The sequence below is a fragment of the Hemicordylus capensis genome, chromosome 4 (genome assembly GCF_027244095.1).
Source record: "Hemicordylus capensis ecotype Gifberg chromosome 4, rHemCap1.1.pri, whole genome shotgun sequence".
In the NCBI taxonomy this organism is placed as follows: domain Eukaryota; kingdom Metazoa; phylum Chordata; class Lepidosauria; order Squamata; family Cordylidae; genus Hemicordylus; species Hemicordylus capensis.
The window spans coordinates 208,256,372-208,279,504 of NC_069660.1; the positions used below are offsets into that span (position 1 = coordinate 208,256,372).

Sequence of the window (23,133 nt, forward strand, 5' to 3'; positions counted from 1 at the left end):
GCTCTTGAGAAAACTTAGTAGTCATGAGATAAGGGGACTGGTTCATGTGTGGATTGGTAACTGGTTGAAGGACAGGAAACAGATGGTAGGAATTAATGGACAGTTTTCTAAATGGAAGTAAGTAAGAAGTCTTGTTCCCCCAGGGATCTGAACTGGCTAGTGGGCAACAAAATGGCAAATGCATTTCAGTGTTAGCAAGTGCAAAGCGATGCATATTGGGGCAAAAAACCCCAACTGTGCTTATACGCTGATGGGGTCTGAGCTGTCAGTGATCGACCAGGAGAGAGAACTTGGAGTTTTGGTTGAATGTTTTGATTCAGTGCTCGTTGAAAGTGTTGACTCAGTGTGCTGCAGCTGTGAAAAGGGCCAATTGCATGCTTGGAATCATTAGGAAGGGGATTGAAAATAAAACTGCTAATATTATAATGCCCTTATACAAACCAATCGTGCGGCCACATTTAGAATACTGTGTACAGTTTTGGTCACCATATCTCAGAGGGAACATTCTAGAACTGGAGAAGGTGCAGAAGAAGGCAAACAAGATGATCAAGGACCAAGAGCACCTTCCTTATTAAGTTAGGCTATAACACCTGGGACTTTTAAGTTTAGAAAAAAGACGACTGCGGGGAGATATGATAGAGGTCTGTAAAATCATGCATGGTGTAGAGAAAGTTCATACAGAGAAATTTCTCTCTCTCTCTCTTGCATAACACTAGGACCAGGGGTCATCCCGTGAAACTGATTGTCAAGAAATTTAAGACAGACAAAAGGAAGTACTTTTTCATACAATGCATAATCAACTTGTGGAATTCTCTGCCACAGGATGTAGTGACTGCCAGCAGCCTGAATGGCTTTAAGAGGGGCTTAGATAAATTCATGGAGGACAGGTCTATTAATGGCTACTAGTCTGAGGGTTATAGTCTACCTTCAGCCTCAGAGGCAAGATGCTTCTAAATAGCGGTCGCAGGGGAGCAACAGCAGGAGAGGGGGCATGCCTTGGTCTCTTGCCTGTGGGCTTCTCAGAGGCATCTGGTGGGCCAGTGTGTGAAACAGGATGCTGGACTTGATGGGCCATAAGATCCTGCAGGGCTGCTCTTATACTCCCAGCGGGCATGTTGTCCAAACACACCCAAGTCTAGATCCCACTGCTCCATAACCAAGGTTTATGGAAATTGTTCTTCAAAATGTTTTTATTATTTTAATTTTTATTGCCATTTTAAATTTTTGTGTTGTACTTTACTATGTAAATTGCCTGGAGACATGAGTTGAGGTGGTATATAAATAAATGATTTTAAGAAGTTGAAGAGTCTCGGTAGAAAGTTTGGTAAGAGCCTTACTTTCAGAAATCTCTGATTTCTTTGGGTTCTACAGTTTTATGTTCTGAAAAAAATAATTGGTCAGTGTTTAGATTGCTGTGAATCTTTTTAAAATAATAGTTGACAGTTTGGTTATATCTAGCATCCAAGATATGCTAAGTACTTTTCAAAGAGATATGGAGCAACCCCTGCCTTGAGCAGCTTAAAATAAAGATTTCAGTTCAGTTTTTCCCCAGTGTCAGTTATTCATACCCAAATCTGCCAAATATTATTAATGTTGTAGGTGTCCCTTTACTGCCCACTTTGCTACTATCCAACCATATCTGGTGTATTTTTAGTTTCTGAAAAGCTGTAAGCAGAGTATCTCCATTGTAGCAAAAGCCCTGATGGTGGGTGATGTTTTAAAAGGGCAAGAGAGATCATTTTCAGTATTCAGGGCTGACACAATTGAGACTTAAACCAGATTCTGTCTTTTTGACCCAGACCAAATTCAGATTTCTTGTATTCTGTGCATCCATGGGGTTCATTGCACAGCTGCAGAATCTGGCATCTGGCTGCTGAATTTGACACCTTGAGATATGTTTGGAAATGTCTGCGCCATGTTTGACACAGATTCAGAAAGCAGAAGTAGAGCTAGGCAGGAGGAGGGCTTAATTCCAAATTCTGTACACAAACAGCAGTAAATCATAACATCTGTTCCTGGATTGGACCACTTAAGACTGCAATTGGTGGGTTGTGTATGGGGGAAACATTTCGCCATGTGACATCCCCGTCTGCTGTCTGAAGACTAGGAATAGTTTTACCATGTGATCATCAAACTGTGTAGATAACATGCTTGATATGATCCAACTGTGTGATAATGTCCACCTCATAGCTCCCTGCTGTCGTCGTCCTCCTCCTCCTCTCTTACATACATTTTTCTCTCCTTCCACAGTCCTTTTCCCTTGCTTTGTGCAACCCATCCCATTGCCAAATCTTATTTGAAAACTTGAATCTTGGAAGCAAAGTTATAACCAGAGAGAGAGAGAAATTGGAGAGCCTGCGTGGTGTAGTGGTTAGAGTGCTGGACTAGGACTGGGGAGACCTGCGTTCAAATCCCCATTCAGCCATGAAACTAGCTGGGTGACTCTGGGCCAGTCACTTCTCTCTCAGCCTAACCTACTTCACAGGGTTGTTGTGAAAGAGAAACCTAAGTATGTAGTACACCGCTCTGGGCTCCTTGGAGGAAGAGCGGGATATAAATGTAAAATAATAATAATAACCGACTCATGTAACATCTGTCACATGGAGGATACTTTTGTTCTAAACTGGAGCTATTCCTGTGGTGAATCATATGCGTGCAATGGTGTCATAGTCCTGCAAATATTTCATTTGTGCAATCCATAGGGTGGCCGTTGCATATATGGCTCATGCAACTGCTGTCTTATCACGTGGCTCTTATTCAAAATAAATGTTTTGGATGATGTTAATTCTATTTAAATGCACCCAAATAATCCTTGATGAAAATTTTGTGCTTTTTGTGACTATTGCCTGGTGGGGGAAGGGGGGCTTGAAATATTTAAAAGCGAAAGTCAAAACTATCAAATGATAACTTCACCTATAGCTCTTTCCGTGCCAGTGTATGGTATAGCTGCCTATCACAATTTATGCAGGCAGGTGCGACTAACCATATTATGATACTTTCATATATTATCACTGTAGTGTAGAGACCCAAACACACACAAAAAGTCTTTGTGCCACAGACTTTGCCTACGTAGCACATTAATTGGGCTGAAGCCCCTGTGACAGAGGAAACTATTTACTGGCTTGAAAGGTTTGTGTAGAAAAGCATTTATAGTGATTCTCTGGAAATCAGCAGGTTTACTGAAATTGAGGGCCATTTTTTCCTTTCTTTTAGAGGGTATTCTACATTTAGAAAAATCAATTTTTTTCCCCAAATGGTGAAAAAGTGAAGGAAATGAAAAGATAGGAAAAGGCTAGGCTTGATTAAGCAAATGACAGGGTTATCTGTAACAATGACAGTGAATGTAGAATTTTCTGCATAGTGAAGAGCTCTTGATAAGCACAGTTTAGTTAGGAATATTGATAGATCTCAACCCCTTTCCCTAAACATAGAATTCATCATATACTGATGGTTAATACTTTCCTACATTATTCTGGAGGAGTAAAGACAAATTCCTCAGATGTTCCCAAGGAGTCCAACTCTGGCTTATTTATTTCAGTGTTTTCCTTGGGCTTGTAGGTGATGGCTATAAAAGCTGGCGGCATGTTGTGAAGAACTTGTCTTCAGAGTCTCATAGATCTGGGGATTGTTTTAATTTTCCTTCTCTCTACTCAATAGCAAATAAAACTAGTTGCTTTCAGGGAACTATTGCATTTATTTTGAGATCTTGCTTTATAGCTTCAAGGTTTGTGAACCTAAATTGTTTTAGGAAGCTCTGTCAACTTGTACCATACTGGGAGTTCACACCAGCAGCCTTGATTTTCTGGAATGTTCCCTCATCAATCTGAGAAATAGGGGTGTGCATGAATCTATTTTTGTGATTAGATTTGACCTTGAATCGAATAACAAAAATTTGAATTGATTCATTTAACCAGCTGGCCATTGATGGCTGGTTTGACGAATCAATTTGAGAATTTGCAAAAAATTTGCAATCCACCCATAGGGAACAATTGAGAATTCAAATCACCCCATTGTTCCCCATGGTTGGGTCCTAGGGACACCAAAGTGTGTTGGGTGTAGGGCATGATGGGTGCTACTTACCACTCATCCCACAAAAAAAATTGGATAAGTGGGCTATTTTTTTTTAAGTTAAAAGAAAAAGTTAACTTTTAAAAGAAAGTTAACTTTTCCCAAAAAAAACCCCATAGGATTCTTTGGGGGTTTAGGTTAAAAATAATAATTAAAAATCACCTTCTTGCCCATTTCTTTTGTGGATTGGGTGGTAGGTAGCTCCCATCACATCGTACCAACCAGCCCTTTTTGGTGTCTCTAGGACTTACCCATGGGGAACAATGGGGCCTTGAAAAACTAAACTGCTAAGCAGCACATGCAGTCCCTCCCAGTGCAGAAAAACACATTTTGCCAAACACAGAGTCCAAAAACGTTCAAAAAAGAATCACTGACCCAGAATCCATTGCCAGCCACAGTGCCTGTGTTGCACTAACATCATTGGCACAAGTTGCTCTCTCACACAATTATGGTTCCATCCTTACTTGCAACAGCTGCCACAGCACAGAAGTACCCTTAGCAGCCAGCAAGCATAGCTATAAGCTCAACCAGAACTGCTTCAGCCACATCTTGACTGGGTGAGTACATCTTGCAATGCAAATTTCAGAGCAGACCAGAGCAGTGAGTGAAGTACAAGTTAGTCAATGCCAGATATGGAGCTCATCACAGCAACCACCAAGAAATAACACACAGAGAGCTGCCACATTTCTCGCCACAGCACCAATCTGCTTGTTTTGGTCTTCTTGTTTTGGCCTCACAAGCAGAGCAGACCACAGCTCAAGGAAGGAAGGAAGGAAGGCACCCAAGTTCTGCCTTTGTTAGTCTGAGATCCAGCCAAACCACTTAGTTATGGCAGCAATGGGTAGCACTTCCTTCCCTCCTGTCCTCCTGATGTATCATCATCTGGTATAAGGGCTCTCTTCCTGCCTCCCAGTCCCTTTGAATACATTTTGAAATTCCCTCCAAAAGTGTTACTTCTCCCTCCTCCCAGCCAATGGGGGCACAGTTACCCATGCCCACAACACTTGTATGACAACAAGCCAACCAAGAAGCAAGGAGATCTCAAGCCAATCAGAAGCCAGTGCCAGAAAACCAATCAGCAAGGGGGGAAAGTCTGCCAAAATGGCAGCACGAATCGATTCACACCTAATCGGGGATAGTTCGATTAGACCTAGTCCTAGAATCAACCCCCTCATTTAAGGGGCGATTTAATTTGTGGTTGAATCAGTTAATTACCCTTGATTCGGCACAAATTTATTCATGTGCAAAATGAATTGAGAATCCCTAGCGAGAAACCTTCACCTTTTTCTAGAAATGCTTTACATTTCAAGATGTGTTACTTGTTGTAGGAGGCTTAAATGCCCAGCACTTTCAAACATATCTTGCCCAAATAGCTCTTGAGAGAGGGCAAATCTTCCCTGTATCCGAGGAAGTCTTCCAAGACTGGGGAGGTTGTAGTCCTTACGCCACTGATATCCCTTAGTTGTACCATTGTTCTTTTCCTTATATGTAGAAAAGTAAAATACATTTCTGTATCTTATTTTTATTTCTGTAAATCACTATTAGAATTGTTTTGGTGTGGGACGTACATATGGAAAGACAGAATGGTGACAACTGAGGTGTGTGGAGGCTAGTTTTATCACTAGCAACTCTGACTACTACTGTGGATTCGAATAATTGGATCTATGCAATGGCCTCTCTAAAAGATTACCAGGTGGCACCTATAATGTGCAAAGGTGATCGGTCACCTGTACTCTCTGACCATGGATTTAAGCTCAGTGTTTCCAAGCCTCAGCTTCCTTGGATTTCTCAGCAGCTGTAAGGGGTGTTAATGCTGGACTTAACTGCATGTTTAGAGGCTGCAGGCGCCATGCTGCTAAGCTTTTAAGCAATTATTACATTATTGGAATGCACACTTTGATATATTGCAGAGTAATTTAGAGAAAAGCTACGATTATTTTTTACCATAGGGGCAGGCAACTGCCTCTTCTCTGCTTCTTACTTTACTTTTCCCCACTGTGTTGGTATGGATCCTTGCCACTGCTGTGCATAAGAACAACTTAATTGGTTTCAATAGGGCTTGCACACGCATTACTGCAAGGATTGCATTTAGAAAGAAGCAAGACTACAGAACTCAAAGGAATATTTGCCTCATTTTTCAGTATATGTGAAATAATGGATGGACATATTGGTTTATTTACATACATATGTAAATGTTTAATACTTCTTTGCTTGTAAGAACTCCAAACAACCTATAGCCAATGAGGGCATCATCATATATAGAGTAAACAAGAGTGAAACATAAATTATTTCAGTAAAATTCAGTCTAAAATAATAAAACCAATGCAAATAATTCCTTAACATGAAAAGCCTGCTGAAATATATTACTGTGAAAATCAAAAACTGAACATGGTTGACACTCACCAATTAGAGCTGACAGTGTCTGACATCTAGTGTAACTAATTGCCAGCATCCACTGGGTGGTAAAAGTAGCAGATGTCCAGTTTTGGATGTTTGCATTTGGTAGTGAATGAATCTCAGGAATATCTGACTTACTTTCACTGTTATATACAGTATAACAACAGCTTGCTGTTGAGTTCAGCTTTACATGGTAATGTTAAGTCTGCGCTAGAAATAGATGGCAAGTTTGTGAGAAGCTCTTAGTCCTTTGGATCTGTGTGTGTTTCAAGGGCAATAGCCTTAGACTGATGCCTGGGGGAGAGGGGATGCAAAGACCTCTCTTGAGATTGTCTATGTAACATGATTGGATTTGTATGTATGTATGTGTATGCATAACCACAGAAGGCTGTCAATGTATTGTAAGGAATGCAAGTTAAAGGGCCACCAACAAGGTTTTAGAACTGTTCTCAAACTCCTAAAATATTTACATTGAATAGAAAGGACACAGACAGCATACATTACTGTTTATTAATTGCTGCACAGGAATTTCTAGAGGGCTCTAAGGAAGATGGAGGCATCCATTGTGAGAGGCATAACACTTGCTTTGAAGCAACAAGGAGCATTTAGAGAGAGAGAGATCGATTACTTTCTAAAATAAAGAAGCTGAGGGACAGAGATACCATGATGCTGCCAAAGCCACACAGTAGCAGAGGGCAGAGATGTGCCAAAATGCAATTCAGGCATCTGAATCACGGGCACATCCCTTTAAAAATGAGGGCTTACACAACCCCTTTAAAATGGAGAGCAGGTCCATACCTGCTCCTCCTCCAATGACCACTATTGCCGTAATACCGGCGCTCCCGCCAGCTATGCCCCATGGGCTGAAGAGATATGCCCTCATTTTTAAAGGGATTCAGATGCCTGAATACGTTTCTGCACATCCTTAGCAGAGGCTGATCTGAGATCTAAATTTTCCATTGGTGGTGTCTGTTGCATTATAAATACAAGTTTGTAAGTAACCACTTACCTGGTTCTCTGTGGAGACTAACAAATGCCTCCAAATGGCTAGGCAAGGAACCTTCCCCTTTTAGTCACCAGCAGACATAGAGGGGTGTGTGTGTGTGTGTGTGTGTGTGTGTGTGTGTGTGCTGGAAGATGACTAATACCTTTTTGCAAGCTAGTAATTTTTGTTGGTTGATATAGAATATATGCTACTAAGCTATGACAAGAATAGTGTATTAATTTTGATAGATTGACAGCTTAACATTAAGGCCATACTGAAAATGCATAATGAATTGAAAGGCTGCAACTGGCGTACATATTTAGACTCTTTATATTTAACTTGATTTTGCATCACATTTGTGTTGGCACACAAAACCAACTATGGCTGTTGGTCACATTGTACTTATTCTGCTTTTATTCTGCACTTATCTTTATTTTGAAGATGTTGACAGCAACAAAAAAGGGTGTTTTGAGTCAACTTCTTGAAAATTGTGATTTTTTTTTATTTTTGAGAAAACAGCAAGCTTTGAGAAGCAGTGTGAAGCTGAGCTTCTCTTTGCTTGCTGCTTAGATTCAGAAGTTTTACAAAAGATTGCTATAAGTATTTCAGCCCTGAATTCAAACCCAAGTTTCAGTATTCTTTATAAAACAAAATGCAAATGAAAGTTCTCAGGATTCTAACATGTACCTTCAGGAGATGCTTGTTGCCTACTCCTGATTATGAGTTTGGATGAGTACCCATTATATCCTGAATACCAATCTATACCTAGAAAGCCAACTTTTAGCTCAGTGTCAAAGATTCTTTACATATTTACAGTGTCACATTTTACAACCCTTTTAAAGCCACCTTCCTTTCCATTTTGTTACTGTTTATTACAGAGGTGTGTCTCAAAAATGGATTTGTAGTAATTCTGCATTAAAATGACCACCCTGGAGAATGTCTCCCTTGTCATAAATTGTCATGAGGGTGCTCGTCCCATCTTCCCCAACAGTATGTTGTAACAAGGGTGCTCTTCCAGGTGAGTCCTCAGCACTGGTTCTGTTAAAAAAAAGTTATTCTATTGGACACGCACACTACATCTTTAAAATGGTTAGAATGTGGTCTGTCATGGCTTCTCCCAAAATGCCCTGGGAATTGTTTTATACACATGCTATCTCTGTTAGAGAGAATTATTGTTCACAGAGCTTTGATTCCGAAGCAGTGGCTGGTGCCATTACTGTTAAACAGGTTTGAAAACTGGCATGAATTTGTAGTGTGGACTACAAATACACTCAAGATCTCATTTTTCTTTCCCAAAATAACTGTGTTTCAGGGTCAGTGAGCAGTACAGAGTTCATCTACTCTGAAGCAGTAGGTGTATGAAAAATAAATGCCAATAAAGATTGTGAATTTTATATTTGCAGACAATCGAGGTAAATCAGAGAGTAAAACTAGTTACAAAAGACAGACATCAGGAGTACAAGTGGGCCAGTTCAGACGTCATGCAGAGCCAGGATTAAACCTTGACTTTACATGTGTACCTCCCTCCCATACCTGTGCATGAGATTCAGATTGTGGTTTGAACAAACCAGGATTGGTTGTGAAATCTGAACTGACCAGTTCTGGCTTATTCTTTTGTACAAATTTGCAAAAGAAATCTTGATTTGAATCCAAGACTTGGTTGGGTTCAGATCATGGTTTATTTTTGCAACTCTAGCTGGAACCTGCCAGTCTAGCTAGACTTGAACAAAGCATAATGGAAAGGAATGGATTCACACCCCTCACCAATCCTATGAGTCACAAAAATGATAGGCAAGTTTTAACCACAGATTTTTCTTCAACTTGCTAATACTACAGATTTTTAAAATGATTTAAAATTTAAATCATCATCATGATTTGATGGATGATATTAATAGAGTACTTTACATTTAATTTTTACAAGTTATTTTATGATTGCCCCAGACAATTTTCCAACCCACTTTAGTGGAGGAATCAATAGACCTGCCTGAAGGTAAGCCACCTTCTGGAATTAGTTTAATCATGTTCTTGTTACCTTGTTACCTGCTGTATCCATGCCTCAGATTCTCCCCCCCCCAAGCAGAAATTCTCCTATAACCTTTGCAATGTAGCATTGACCTTCATGGGCGGGGCGGGGCGGGGTGGGGGGAGGGTACTACTAAAGTTTTTATGTCAGAATTTGTAATAAGAGTTAGGCTTTCTTTTAAAAGGCTTCCAGAATTCAAAATGCTTAAATGTGCACCTTTTAAATATAACCACCCCACCCCCTTCTCCTTGGATCCTGTCTCAGAGTTTGCTCTTTTGTCCTTGATTTTAAAAAAAACACACACACAAAGAGCTGTTCCCATTTTTTTTTACTGTGTTGGAGAACTGAATTATCTTCAGCAGTGCTATAATGCTTGTCAGCTTTTTCCAAACTTAAGTTTTAATGAACGTTTGGGTTCTTGCCTTCCCCCTTCCGTTCTTCTCTGTTGTACTGATGGGCTAAAATTTCTCCATGTGAATAAGGAAGTCTATAAGAAACAGAAAGTTAGGAATAATTTATATCCTTTTCCCATATTCTTTCCTCTTTTAGTGACAAAATATTTGCATGGCTATTGCCCTCAAAAGACCGTAATGGGGAACTAGGGATGTGCACGAACTGAGGTTTGTGCACAAGTTCAGCCCTGAAATGTTTCGGGTGAGGGCTGAACTGGTTCGATGCTCCAAGTCACTGCCAGGGTGGGGTGGGGTGGGAGAGATAAGTGGCACCTTTAAAAGGGAATACAGCAGGCCCTTACTTGCTCTTCACCACTCCATGCAGCTCCCTGCTGTGGCTGTGCTCCCCACAACAGCCCGCGTGTGGCGATGCAGTGCTGGCATACACATGGCCTCTGCACATGCATGGAAGCCATTTGTGTGGTCAGCAACACCATGCTGACCATGCACATGGCCTCCGTGCATGCACAGAGGCCTTTGGCTTTCCAGTGTCATGCTGCCGCTGCACAGGAAGAGCACCATGGGCGGGGTGGGGGGGAGTCTTTTTCTCCAATCAGAGGTAAGCCACATGGCTAGATTGACAGCTGCTGATCCAATAAAGAGTAGAGATTCCAATAAGAAGTAGAGATACAAGAGAGGGTATCTTGGAGTCTCTGGGTCTCATATACACTCTGAGTTCAAGGGGATTTAAGGTGACACTTCCCCTATAGGGTAGGATATAACAAATCCAGGTGAGATTCTCATTTACCATGTGCTAGACAGCTATAGGGAATTGAGGTGGGGGCAGTGTGACATCTGCAGTTGCTCCTTTGAGTTCATGGTAGACTCCCATAATGGTTCGTTCTCTCTCTCTCCCCCACCCTCAAAAATGGTAAGGTAACTTTGTAGCAAAGCAGCTGATTGAAGGTCCTTCCTGGAAACCTGAAGAATAATAAGGTTGGGAGGGACCTGGAGGTCTTCTGCTCTAACCCCCTGCTCACTGCAGGAATTTGCTACATCATCCCTGACAGATGGATTTCCAGATTCTATTTGGAAACTTCTTTTTAATGGTGGTAGCAGGAAAGGCCAAGTTAGGATAAAGAGAGTTTAAATTAATATTGATTGACAGATGTTCCATTGGTCTCATGACCTGCTTTTCCAACTTCTGTTGGGTGTGTTATCCTTCAGCAACTTCCAGAACCCATCTTCTGACTGGGTGTGGTTGGCTAAAACTGTATATTATTTTTATAGACAGTAGAAAACACCAACTAGATAGCCAGTTGCCACAGGGGACAAAAATTGTGACTCGAGTGTGTTGGTTACATTTATATTCTGCCCTTCCTCCAAGAAGCTCAAGCAGTGTTCACGGTTCTTCCTGCCCCCATTTTATCCGCACAGCAACCTGTACAATACAGGTTACACTGAGATATAGTAACTGACCTAAGGTCACCTAGTGAGCTTCATGCTAAATGGAGATTTCATCTTAGGTCTCCGTGGTCCAAATCCAACACGCTAATCAGTACATTAGACTAGCTTGCACAAATCTCTTTTTACAAAACAGAATCAGGTGGGCAGTTGTCATAGGTGCCATGGATGGCAATAGATATGACCCCTCAAAGTGCAATTCAAACTGAGCTTGAAGTTTCTCCTCAGATGAAATGTCTAAGAAATTTCAAGAGAAGCCAGAATTCTAGCAAAACTTCTCCCAAGATTCTTAAGTGAGCACCAGATTCTGACTAATGTAAAATGTGAAGCAAATGTTAAGGCCTTTAATATCTGTGGGAGTTTCCAAGGAAGCTGAATGAGTTTCAGATAAGACTAGCAGAATTTCTCAAGGGGATTTCTACTTGTGGCAAACATTGAGAAAACAGAGAGGGAAAGTGCTATGTACAAGAGGATATTTGCAGAGATGAACTTGCAAGTTGTATTCACTTCAGTGCATCGGAACATAGGAAGCTTCCATATACTGAGTCAGACCATTGGTCCATCTAGCTCAGTATTGTCTTCACAAATTGGCAGCAGCTTCTCCAAGGTTGCAGGCAGGAATCTCTCTCAGCCATATCTTGGAGAAGCCAGGGAGGGAACTTGAAACCTTCTGCTTTTCCCAGAGCGGCTCCATCCCCTGAGGGGAATCTCTTCCAGGGCTCACACGTCTAGTCTCCCATTCATATGCAACCAGGGCAGACCCTGCTTAGCTAAGGGGACAAGTCGTGCTTGTGGTAACAAGACCAGCTCTCCACTCTTCGGTAGACTACATTGCCTCTAAGTATCAGTCAATAAGTCCCTTTCTCCTTGTAAAAACACATTTAATGATAAAGGGTTGATTCACTAGCATTTCTTCAAAAAGATCTTCTGTACTAAGTAGCTACTTGACCGTTAGCAGCTGCAAAGAGGAATCCTGCTGAGAGGCCCAGCATACTGTGTTGTGACTAATGCCTGTGCTACAGAGGTCAAAGAGCAACAATAACCCACAGTCATTATTGTATAAAGTACAATATTGTAAGAGAAAGTTGAACAGAATGTGGAATCCTGGATGAGCTGGGTGGTGGCATTCTGCATGTCTATTTCTTTCCTTTGTTTCAGTGTTGACCTAGTTTATTAATGTTAATGTTATTAGTGCATATGCTTACTTTCTGTGATTATTAAATGCTTTGGGGGCTTCATAATTTGATTTTATCAGGGCCTTTTTTCACATAGTACAAGGCCAAATTATTCTAGTCTGAAAGCATTCTTTATTCTAGCGTGATATATCTTGTACAGCTAAACCAAATTATGCAAATATGTGTTTTCTTTGGAACTGTGTACTTGAAGAATTTTATAGGATAACACCTTATTTTATAGCACAAGATGCAGCAATGATGTATTTGTTTCCTGGGCTGCTTCTGGTACCAGAACCTTGCAGCATCTGCCTACCTCAGCCCTACTTAGGAAAAAGTGGATGAGCCAGAACCAGTCCACAACCGGACACATGTATCATGGTTCCAAAGAACAAGATTGGCATTTTTAATGTCCGCTACCTAGTGAAACATTACTTATGTATAAACAATAGTGGGCCAGAGTTAGTTCCCATCTCTTCCTGCCCATCCCACAGTCATTCTACATTATGAGGTCATGGTATAAATGAGGATCTTATTTCTCTCTCTTGTGTTCCTTACCATCACTTTTAACAGTGATCCCCAAATTGTCTACTGTGGCACACCAGTTTGTTGCAGAATGGGCTTTGAAAAGTTAAGCTACCATGCTGGATGCATCCGCTATCCTGTTCATTGGAGTGGAGAGGCCCCATGCAGCATTGATTTTCCTCTGCCATCACCAGTATATGGATGTGACAACATTTTAAGGGGAAGGAGGATAAGGGCATACAGAAGTTCCCATACACAGGCTGTGCTTCAACTAAAAGGCACGGTAGAATCACAGAAGCATCACCATTGGCCAGCAAGCACAGTCCTATTTCCGAGTCTCAACTGACCAACCAAAGAGGAAGGATAGGCAACAGGAAGCAGTGTTAACTGAGCTACCCTGCAGTTGCAAGGAAGATGCCTTTAGTGGAAATGGCTGAATATTCTCAATAGAGCTGTTGCACTCATGATAGCACCCAACATAATAAATCTGACTATTATTCACTTCTTTGCATGCAGGTTCAATCCCAGGTTCAATCCCTGACATATCCAGTTGAAAGAATTGCTGCTAATAGTGATGGGAAAGGCCTCTGTGTGAAACTTTGGTGAGCCATAGCTCTTCACAATATGTAGTACAGCTTCCTATGTTCAATGTAAAGAACTACTAAGGATGTCTGAGCTTCTTTCTAAACCTTCAAAATGAATGTGCTGCCAAGTGGCCATTTTTACGGGGCTGTTTACACTGGGCCTGCTGTAGCCTTAAGAACCACCAGTGGCAGCAGCTGTATACATTCTATTTGTAAACCACTTTGAGGGGTCTTAGCCTAAATGGTGGTATGCACATAAATAATAAAATAAATAATAATAATTGGAACGTGCTCTAAGTCTCCTAAGAAGCTTAGCATTCCACATTTTCATTATAATTATTTACTCAGCAGAACTGTATCTCACTTTTCACGTGAGACTGCTTTAGAGTCCTTAAAGCAGTCTCACATGAATAGTGAGATACAAAGCACTTCAGAAGATCCATAAAATGCAAGGGTAATATTAGAAAATATACAGTCGTCCCTCACCAACCTTGGGTTTCCCAATTGTAGATTTGAGTATCCGCAACTGGGAAATTGTGGCAGGTCTCACCGACCGTGACCTGAGTATCAGCAGTTTGGTGAGATTTTTTTAAAAAAAAAAAAAATTGGGGGGTTTGGGGAGATTGGGGGGTCAGGAGCTCATTTCTGGGGGTCATGGAGTAATTTCAGGTGATTTGGGGGGCAGGGTCATTTCTGGGAGTCAGGGGGCTGTTTTTTCTGGTGTTTTTGCGACCACGATTCCTCTAACCCCCTGTTTCCCATTGGCTTTAATGCCTTGTCAACCACGAATTCGCCAGCCGTGAGGTTTTCCAGGAACTGAACCCTTACAGTTGGTGAGGGACAACTGTACACTTAAAATAAAGCAAGCTTGGTAAGAGTAGGCATATGGTATTTCTGTATGCCTCCCTCTCTTTCCTGTTCCTTAAAAAACCTTGAATATATCTTGAAAACACCTTTCTGACATGTATTGATCAGTGCAATAAGTGATCCCTATTCCTTGTGTGATCAGTGCTGGGACACACACAAAGTTGTCACTTTAAATAAAGCATGCATTGCTCCCTTGCAATTCCAGTATCTTCATTTTCCACTGATCCATTCCTCGGAGACTGAAGATATGAATTAAGTGGACATTGCTCTAGCATCACCTATGTCTAGGGCACACTCTCATTGTACATGGTGAGGCTTGGCCAGTGATCCATCTCTGCATGCCCCAGAATCTTCTGTTAGATGCAGAGGCTGCATGACAAATACACAGTGGTTCCTCAGCAGATAAATTTAAGGGTTCTCTAAAATTTGAAACTTGCCACCTTAGATGAACAGGAAGCTGTTTGTACAGTTGTCTTGTCTTGGAGAGGCTTGATATGACAGAGTTTGAAAACTTCAACATGAATCGGAGAGGTGGAAAAGCTAGTGAGTTAAGTCAAAAGATACTATACTAAGTATTGAATGAATTGTGACCCCGAGAACAAAGAGTAGAAGGAACAATGTGCTCCTATTCAGAATGCAATGCCTCATTAAAGTATAATTGTATTTCTTCAATTAAAAACTTATTACTCTGCCATCATTGTAAATAGGATATTAACACTGAAAGGGAATGTCACCAGTGCCATTGAAAGTTCTTGTCCCTTTTAATCGCTTTTAATGTTTCAACATAATGTTTCATTCTGCCAGAAAGATTCAAGTGACAATTTGCAGCACACTGGCCAATTATAAATTCACCACAGGGCATCTTTGTGAATGTTAGGAGTCTTGTTTTCTGGCCATGAGGAGAGCATTACTGGGGCTCTAAAGCAAGATGGAGATGTGGAATGGTGGGATGTGGGGTGCTGCTCACCTCACTGCATGGCTCAGTGCTTGTGTGGTGGTGTTCACTTCACTGAATTACTTGGGAGGAAAACAAGGAAGTATTTCCAGTTCAGAGTAGTAATTTCAGTTCAGAGTAGGTCCCTCGGTTATGCCCATTGAAAAGAAGTACGATGGTCGGGGCACACCAAGGTAATTTGGGCACCCGGACTGCCCAGCTGAAAGCCCCCCCCCCGTGAGGTCCCATGAAATGTCCTTTGGGGGGGCCTGCCCCACCAAAGCTCTGCTTTTTTAAAACTCTTGCCATGGCCGAGGGGTGGCTTTGGGGAGGGGGGAGCAGAGCAGTCCTTCTCTGCCCCTCCCCCAGCAGCGATGGGTACCAGGAGCGATGCTGGGCCCATCCGTTCAGACCACCATCTTTAAGCAACTGTGAGGTGCGCCTGCACAGTTTAGAGATTGTTGCAAGCCCATGATGTCACAGGCTTGCAACGATCTCAACTGCTCAGTTGCGCCTCGCTGTTGCTTAAAGATGCTGTCCCAAACGGATGGGTCCAGTGTCACTCCTGGTTCCCACCGCCAATGGGGGAGGACTGCTCCACTCCCCCCGGGCCACCCCTTGCCTACAGTAAGAGTTTTTTTTAAAAGCAGAGTTTTGGTGGGGTGGGCCTGGGGTAGCTGCTGGAGCCACCACCACCCCAGACCATGGAGGACCAGACCAGGTCCCCAAGGTCTGGGGGTTAGTGCTCCTCTGAGGATGGTTTTAGGTCTGTTTGGCATCCCACTCCACCCCAGTAGGAGCACTGATATGACTGGATGCCACATCTTTAAGAGCTTCTGAGGGTGCCCTCTTGTGGCTCATCCTGCCATCTGAAGTTGCTTACAAATCTGGAATGTTCTCTGTGATGGTGCCCTGTTATGGAACTTCCCATTCAGGGACATTCACCAGTCAATCCACTTTCTGGGTTTAGAGGAATGAGGGGAAAATTAAAACAGCCATTCTCAATCTACCTTTTACTTTGTTGTAAACTGATGAATTTGATAGTACTGGAGTGTTTTGTTGTATGTTGGGAGTAGCTGCTGCTGGTTTCGTGGCTGAATTTTGTAAACTGGACCCTACCATTGCAGTGCTTCGTTTTTAGGTAATAATAGTAATGATTTTATTATTTTCATTTTTAAATCTATGAGCTGTGAAGCAGGATATAAATTAAAGAAATATCCATACATTTGCACCTACCACACAGTGAGTTGATACATTTCTGGTGTGTCACAGATTGTAATCCACCAAAGTGGGCCTAGACTGGGTTATGACAAGTTTGGTAAAATAAACCCTCCCAAGTGTTTATAACCCTCACAAAAACCTGTGAGTGTTTAGGATTTGACACACTTTGGTTCCTGTGAATGCTATCACATTTCCAAGTGTGAATTAGCGACATTCCCATCTTTATTGCTGTTTCTCTTTTCCGACATTCACTAAATTGAGAATTTAATGATTCGTCATGAACAAGGGGGACACAATTACGTTCTTGCCTTGTGAACTTTGTTATCTGAAGATATAGTTATTGCAGTTTGCAGTGCTAGGATTTAAAGAAGTTCATATATGCCCATTGCCTTTTCCAGTGCTTCTTATATGAGAGCCGATCTAGCATGGTGGCGAAGACTGTGGCTTGTAAGCTGGGACATCCACAGTTCAAATGTTGCCTCAGCTACGAACTTACTGTGTGGCTCAGGGAAACCATTGTCCCTCAGCCCCCATCTGCAATATGAGAATGATGATGTTAAACTACCTTACAGGGATATAGTAAGAACTATTGAGAAGAATGTATGGACAGTCTAAAATGCTGTGCTGATGCTAAGTATTGTTGTTAGGCTGCAAGGAATGAAGCTTGTGTCATAATGGCAGCCCATATTAAATTAGATTATGATTCATGAGAGTGATGATGGATAAATGTAGGCACCAAAAGCAAAGGATTAATTTGGTAAAGGTATTTAATAGTATGACATTTCCTCATCTACACCGACATAAAATCAAAAGTAAAGGCAAAGGAGTTAAACTAGCATCAAATGTCATGGGAAAGTACTCCTAACAAAACAAAATTTGAGCTCGATGTATAGATTTTTCTAAAAATGTATTATACCTTTTGTTCATTCCAAACTCCCATTCCAAACCTCACATTTTTGTTCAACATTTGCTTTTGGCAGCTTGGCACCTTAGTTTGTGGGTCTACTATAATAAAAGAGTTCTAACCAGGCTGGCAGAGTGGTTTAAAGAGCTGCCAGTCAAGAGTGGAGTTTCCTCCTACATGGAGAATCCTGATTTATGCAGGGGGCGTGTGGGAAACAGTTGCTTTTAGCAATAGCTCTTCTGAGGGGTTTTCTCTTTTGAGAAGAAAGGGAGGTGCATCTCCTTTAGGGTGCTGGTAATATCTGAGAGGAGCCCTTGGGCTCTGTTACTGTCTAGTATGTATTCCCTACTTGGGGACAGAGAGGTGAAGATGCACTATACATATTATTAGTAAGACTGTAATATTTGGGTTTAGCTTGCTTGGTATATGTCTATGTGTTTTCTTTTGCCTTCTAACCTTTTAGTAACTGAATAAAAACCCATATCCCATGTGACGGAAAACTTGCTTTTTTGATTTGTTGATAATTCCTCTCAAAATCTCTCCACCACGGTTCCTTCCATCCAATTACATCCAGATACCCATTTAAATGACTGCTCCTTATCATATCCCAATTCTCAAGGGGGAAATGGAGTGGTGGCAGGAAATATTCTAGTCAGAACTTATCTCTTTTGTGATGTTCCAATTGAAAAGACCCTGCTTGCCTCACTAAAGGTGGGCCATGTCACACCTACAAATTCCCATATGGCAGTTCTTGACTTTGAATTGTGACCTACATTACCACCTGATCTTGTAAGGTGATTAGAGCAGATTTTTGCAAGTTGCAAGAGCAGATTTGTGGTTAAGGTTCCGGACTGGATCTCGTGACAGAAGGGTTTGATTTCTGTGTAAGGTTTGGATATGAAGGATTACAATGGGGAGCTTCTTCTCTGGAGCGGTGAGTGGATTAAAAGGTTTCCCTTCAACTGCAATGCCTCATGTCTCTTGATAAGTCACTCTTGGAACGCAAGAAGTTTTCCAGGGCAGCTCCCAACTCACTGCAAGAAACTGGGGGGGGGGTGAGTTTGAGAAACCCTGAAACATGAACAGAATTGCTTGTGAGGGCCACAGAAGAGGCTTCTTGAATTCCTGTCTCTATTGCTGATCCTCCTCTCTCTATTTGCCTTAATTACTCAGCTGTAACATAGAGACATTTTTATTGCTTCCCCCCTACCACCATGGATTCTTTGTTTCGTGGGTCTGTAAACTCCTTAAAGCACTAGCTGAGTGTTTATTCATCACTTAGCATAGCAGGGCCTTCCGGCACTCCTGGAATATACATAATGATGATGTCCTGCAGTTCTCAGGTTTTCTTGAACAAATCTCATCTTCAGGTTGAGGCTCCCAACCCCTTTGACAGTGTCTGCACCTCACCGGTGAATTCTTCCTTAAGTGCAGAGAATGAGGGAAGTGCAGAGAATGAGTGTCTGACTGTCTGTTTCTTTCAATAAGTACTTGTATTTTGATGGGGTTGTTTGATTTGGTTGTTTTACAGCTAATGACACCTGCATTGATTGACTTTGTTTGTTTGTTTGCTTATTCAGTTATTTTATTTATTCAGTTATTTATGCACTGCCCCAAACTTCTGTCTCTGGGTGGTTTACAGCAGCATAAACGAATTAAAACAGTAATTAAATCCTTAAAACAATTTAAAACCACAGGTCCAGTTAAAAAACTTGGGTGCATAAATGTGTCTTTAAAGACTTTTTAAAAGTTGTCAGAGATGAGGAAGCTCTTATTTCAGCAGCACATTTCAGATTCTCAGGGCTGCAACAAAAAGGGCCCATCCCTGTGTAGCCACCAAATGAGCTGGTGGCAAGAACCTCTCCAGATGATCCCAGTGGGTGATGGGGCTCAAAGTGAAGAAGACGTTCTCTTAAATACCCTGGGCCTAAGCTGTTTAGGGCTTTATAGGTTATAACCAGCACGATAAACATGTTGGTAGCTAGCGTAGTTCTTTTAATATAGGAGTGATATGGTCTCTTCGAGATGACCCAGAGACCAACCCGGCTGCCGCATTTTGTACCAGCTACAGTTTCCATAGTTGGCATTCTGTACCAACTATGTACAAAGGCAGCCCCACATAGAGCACATTGCAGTAGTCAAGTCTGGAGGTTACCAGCATATGGATGGGCCTTCTCCGCTGTTGCCCCAGAGCTTTGGAATGCGCTCCCTGCTGAAATAAGAGCCTCTCCATCTTTGACAACTTTTAAAAGGTCTTTAAAGATGCACCTATTCACCCAGGCTTTTAATTAATATTGTTTTAACAGTTTTAGCTGTTAAAATTATCTTCTGAGTTCTGACCCCACACAATAAGTACCTCTGTCTTATCTGGATCCAGTCTGTTTGTTAGCCCTCATCCAGCCCATCACTGCCTCCGGGTAGGCATTTAGGGGGGTTATGCCTTCTCCTGCAAGAATATGCACACATCAGTTTTTGCAATTTGATTCGAGTTTGAACCAAAACAGCCTGATTCCATTCAAGTTTGAATTGAACAGCCTGGTTCAATTCAAGCTCAAATCTGCTGCCCTCAAATCTGGGTTGATTTCATTTTGATTAGATTTGAATTTGTTTGATTCAGCTGAATTTTTAAGGGCTAGAAGGCACCAAAGCAGGTTGGGTGGCTGGGCCCCATAGGTGCCAACTGCTACCCAACCCCCAAAAGGAATTGGGAAGATGGGCAAATTTTTAGGAATTCTTATGTGTTGTGGATTCTTGGTTGTGAAATGACTTCTTGGTTGTGAAATGACTTCTTTATAGGGAATCCTGCTGAATAATTCAGACTTCTTCATAGGGATTTCCTATAAAGAAGTCATTTCACAACTGAGAGTTCACACATAAAAGTTCCTAAAAATTCACCCTTGGCAGTGATGGCAGAAGCACAGAGGGGACAAAATGGAGATTGCTGGGCACAAAATGGAGGCTCGATTCACCAAATCGATTGAAACTCGAATTGAGGGTGATTTGGTTCAGTAAGCATCCTCAAGGGCAAATGACTCAAGACACCCAAATTCGAGTCAAATTGATTCAGCTACGAATTGATTCACACAGCCCTATTCTCCTGATGATGTTGATATGGAGAAATAGATTTGGGTGTCATCAGCATACTGATAACACCCTGCACCAAATCTCCCAATGATTACATATATATATATATATGTAAATGTATGTACTCACATGCACATGCATTCTATCTTTGCAGAAATGAAGTAAGGTCCAGCATATGTGCCCCCGCCCCCAATCCTCTAGCACATGCAAGGTCTTTTTTTCACCTGAAAGGTTAGAAGTAGCACAAGTCCCTCTCACAACAGTTTCCTCAAGACGCTGGAGGAGGAAGAAGGAGACCAGACTCACATCACTTCTTCACTTCTCTGGAGTCCCACTTAAAGTGAAGCAAGACCAAGTCCTTTCCCTTAGTCTGCAGAGGGCTTTGGGGAGGAAGAGTCCAGTGAAGATCACAAGGAATGGGTGGCTAGTAAGCAAAGCTACAATGTGTAGTCCCTATTCAATGTTGCACTGGCTTGACCCTGTTTAGCTGGTAAGATGCGACTGTCAGAGCCCAGGTTGCTTTGGTTGCTGTCCAAAAGCTGACAACCGTTGCCTCTTGAAAATACTGCAGTGTTTTTACTCTGTGTGAGAGGAAGCTGTTTCAGTCACCTTGAGGCATTGCTATGCATGCAATAAGATATCTGTTTTTATTTTAAGCACCTGAACATCTCTAATCTTTTTATATACACAATATTTGTAAATTATCCTTTGAACACCAGAAATTCTTTGAAGTGGGCAGAAATGTATTGACAATTCTTGGGAGCCTGGACCCAAAGAACAGCAAACAAGCCCATCTATAGCCACCAGCAGATTACTTGCATTTTAAGTCTTAACAGTAATTGCACTGACTGAATGAGAGTGCATATGTGTACACAAAACTGCATGCATTATGTTAGGGGAAAGATAAACATTCTCGCTAACCTCCTAAAGCAGTTTCCACATGTGCACACACCAACTGGAACACTCTAGGGGAGGTATCAGTGGGCTCTTGGACACAATCTGTCCCTGCCAATAAACTGAAATAGATTGACATTCTAATGCACAAAGTACTTACAGCATGTAATAGTATGTGGTCACATTATCACAGTACATCCAGTGCAAGGAACGTGGAGTGTATAAACAAAAGAGAACGGCATGTCAATCTCAAAAGGCCTGATATGGGATTTGCTGGAACCAGCCAGCCTAGCACTTGGCCATTTTTATGTTATCCTTTCTCTTTTGTGATATTGATGATTATTCTGCTTTTCAACAACAAAAAGTTCTTAAAGCAGTGTATGTAGCAAAAGGAATTAGAAGTAGCTTCCCTGTCTGGAAAAGGGGCTCAAAGTCTAAAAAGAAACAGATGGGAGACTACAGCAGCCGTCACTGGAGGATGCTATGCAGGGTTGAAAAGGGGCAACGGTAGTTAGAGGGTTCTTTTGTGTGATAGATTGTTATATTGGATGCATACACATTGCAGCATAGGCAACTGACATCAGAGAAAGGTTGCAGACTTGGATCAGAGTGTGCTCCCTAACACTTTCAAAAAAAAAAACACACAGCTAAACAGAACTTCCCTGAGGCCAGTCTCCACCTTTTAGATGAAATACATACAGTTCCAGCCTACTCTCTTGATTCTCAGGTGGAATGCTTCCCCCATTAACTCCATGTAAGGCAATTATGTAGAGTCTGGTTACTTGTTTACATAGTCACCTAGCTGGGGGACCTATCTTCAATCCCCATATTGCATGTGAGGGAGCATATGCAACACACACATTACATGCATTGCATGACTCAGGCCTTCATGTGTATAAGTTTGCTATAGCTTAGTGGCAGAGTGTGTGCTTTCCATGCAGAAGGTCCCGGATACAGTATGTATATATGTATGTCTTTGTCAATCATATTTACCAACTGCCTAACATGGGGATCTCCAGGCGGTGAGCAACCATTTAAAACATAGCAAAAATAAAACTATTAATATTACAACTTAGTAAATATTTAATTAAATAAAACAATTTAAATTCCTATATTGCTGCTGCCCAATATAGGTGATTCCCATAGCCTGCAAAACATGCCTGCAGGGATTCGAACTGACAGCCTCTTGCTCCCTAGGCAAGTTGCTTCCCTGCTGCACCAACTTTATTTTATTTTATTTTTATTTATTTATTCAATTTTTATACCGCCCTTCCAGAAAGGGGATTTTACCGGGCGGTTTTTCAGGGCGGTTTACATTAAAACAAAACCAGGTTTTATTGATGCGCTGCAGCAATACAATGTTGCATCTGTGTTGCAGGAAAGTAACGGTATTCTTCCGTTGTAGGAGGGTTACAACAATGTTTCTGCGGTGTAAGTGGCATGGTGCGGATGGTCGGGGGGGGGGATCTGCCGATATTGCTCCTTCCTGATTCAATTTTATTTTTATCTTTGTATTTCATCTTTTATTACTTATTTTTAATTGTGCAAAGGGAGAGTAGTGGGTGGGTGGCAACCCCTCCTTGCTGCCCTCTGGAGCGCTCTGCTGCCTCCTCACCTCT

At 41.7% G+C, this 23,133-nt stretch overlaps 1 protein-coding gene and 1 long non-coding RNA gene across 25 annotated transcripts in view; one reads left to right on the forward strand and one right to left on the reverse strand.

The window, feature by feature from the left end:
• Nucleotides 1-23,133, forward strand: part of FARS2 (phenylalanyl-tRNA synthetase 2, mitochondrial) — a 393,182-nt gene that overhangs the window by 192,756 nt on the left and 177,293 nt on the right. The window lies entirely within an intron of this gene.
• Nucleotides 9,897-21,576, reverse strand: LOC128323867 (uncharacterized). Its single transcript, XR_008306495.1, has 3 exons — nt 21,542-21,576; nt 19,893-19,982; nt 9,897-9,960 (listed from the first exon to the last, which is right to left on the reverse strand). It is a non-coding gene; the product is annotated as an uncharacterized LOC128323867 (long non-coding RNA).